Here is a 2790-nt window from a genome sequence, read left to right on the forward strand (position 1 = left end):
GCAGTGACGGGCTTAAATAGTTTTTAGTTTCTTCTTCATACTCAACTTGTGCTTCTTGCTGCGCTTGTAGATTTTTTCTAAATGAGTCTCTGACAGGAAGAAGTTTTTTAATTGTTTCTAATCGTTCTCGTGCTGTTCTTGCAGTATGAGATTCTGGATGTATCATTTTATTATAACATAATAATTTAATTAATATCAGCAGAAGGGGAGCAGCAGAGAGGGGCCTCTACAATTCTGTTTGGGACAAACAATAATCGTAGACGTGGTATTGACCTCTATGAAGGGTCACTATTTTTTTTTGGTCAAACACAAGGGTGACCACTCCCTTAAGTGGTCTGTTCACCCTCTCTGCTGCTCAAGGTGTTGGCTTAAACCTTTGCTATACTTTGTCTAAATAGTTAGGTGTCGTTGCGGTCCAAAACCAGTTAGGCCGAAATGTTTCGTCCAACTATATAAACTTAGATGGTTCCGCCGATATATGTGGGACAATACGATCCACTATACTTTAATGCCGATATTATATGAAATGTACACGTTGATTCAGCCATATTGATAAAGAACATTTGTAAATTATTAGACAAACAAGTACAATGTCTTTGTAATTATGATTATGTTATTTTAGTTAATAATTTATAAAAACATTTTGTGCAAAAGTTGTGTTTTTGATGCTTATTTAAATTCGCATGTTGAATTATTTACATCTGAATTTGTATCGTTAAAAGTAATATATTTATGTGTACTTAAATGTGATTAAAAAAAGAATTTTTAAATTTAAATGTGGTTAAAAAAGAATTTTTAAATATTTTTATATATGCATTGTGTTTGTAATATTAACAACATTGATGTAAATGTATACTAATGAGGATATTTTTATTGGTTTTTAATAACTTCACTTGTTTAAGTAGATTTCTGTCAAAGTTAGTTTTTTTTTGTATCATCAGCTTTATTATAATGATTAATATATGTAACTGTTAAGTGTAAACGGTTATTTTGTTATCTTAGAATGATTGTTATAAGGTTCCGTCGTATAGGTGAGTCTTTATCAAGAAATATTGAAGCAATACCTGCTCCACTTGACATTATCTTAACATTATGACTGGGTTTTTCGTGAAAATTTTCAATGTTTGTTCATTTGGAAGAATCTACCTTTTGACTTGTGATGGAACTTTTAGGACTATCTGATTCACAATACTGTTCTTTTTTTAATATGTGCACTTTGTATTCTAGGGAAATACATTATAAGTTGAATTTTACAAAACTTTTTGGCTTTTACCCTTTTCGGTGACTTAGTTTAAGGCCACATAGTCGTAACAACGTCAAAAGCGGGGGAGGCGTTAAAGCAGAAACAAAAACTCATTATAGTAATTCATTACATAGCCTTAAAGATGAAGATTTAAATTTCAGCTGACTCACATAAGACACTAGGTATATGTAAGTTGATTTATAATCACGTGATAATACACAAAGAGTGATTTTGGAAAGCTGTTTCTTATTGCAAATATAAATCTCACACATGTGGGGTATCATGTTTTCAGGAAATAGCTGCACCTTTTGCAATTAAAATGGTCACTGGAAAAAATTTAAGAAAACTTGTTTTGCACATGGTATGCACAGTCAGTGTTCACAATCAATATACTTTTTCTGCCGATTCACTATTGACCAATAGGAGTTGCTCTGTATCAGAATCTCTGAGAAAAGGTAATTCAGATCCTTTTATATCAAATGTTTGTTTTCGTTCGATGAGGAAGGGAACTAATTTATAAGGAAAACTTATTTGCACAAACATAACATACAAGCAAAGCACATATGTTGCGAATTAGGGCGAGGTTTTAGGGTAAGTATTATCAGTAGCGGCAGTGTTTTAATCATCTATACTTAAATAGCAAATGTGAACGAAAAAGTAAGCTTGTGAGTTTACATGTACATTTTTAAAGGGAATGTTGTATGCTGTCACGAGTGACATGTAGGCAGTTGAAATGTTTTGTACATAAACTAATGTTTATGTTGGATTTTAAGATTTTCACTGACTCTGTGGCTACCGTTCAAGATTCATGACCGAAAGGGTCGGCTAAACTGATGTGTCCCTTGGCCATACACTTTACTCCAATTGCCTGGGCATTAAAGTAACCTACTTGTGTACTTTGCTATAAACTATCGAACCAAACTGGATTGGATTTTCGTTCTGATTAATCGAATATCCTTGAGTCAATATAGCGGCAATTACTATCAACCTCACATCAACTCTTGAAATGAGGACTGTCGTAATAATGCATGTTCTGAGTGGTCTCGCTGTCAAGACGTTTACAGAAGTTCGTTTTGCAATTTTATGTTGTGTTGTAATTGACAAGATGTGAAACACAGACTTACACCAACATTGCGCATGAATATCTGGAACATACCGTACAAACGTACTGCTAATTTGACAAATGAAAATTGAAAAAGTGAAATATATAAGCCTTCACAATTTAATTATGCGAAAGTAGTCTACTGCCATATCAGAAAAATAAACTGTAGTTTTGCTCGACTTGTATTTTAAAGCTGTGGAGAGAAGTTTCATGTTATCATGCACACAAGCTATATGACTTTGAAACTCTAACAAAGGAAACGAACGAAATATATTACCGTTTTCGCGACTGGTTCATAATACACATTAGTTTAAGTACTGTAACCTCCATACGGATTTTATGTTCCGTTTGCTTTATGGCATTGTTATTTGAATATTTTTAATTGCAACCTCCACAAGGATTTTATCTACATCTATCCTTAGTTCAATATGGCAATTACATTGTT

The sequence above is a fragment of the Sinohyriopsis cumingii genome, chromosome 15, assembly GCF_028554795.1.
Source record: "Sinohyriopsis cumingii isolate HCF-2022 chromosome 15, ASM2855479v2, whole genome shotgun sequence".
Taxonomy (NCBI): domain Eukaryota; kingdom Metazoa; phylum Mollusca; class Bivalvia; order Unionida; family Unionidae; genus Sinohyriopsis; species Sinohyriopsis cumingii.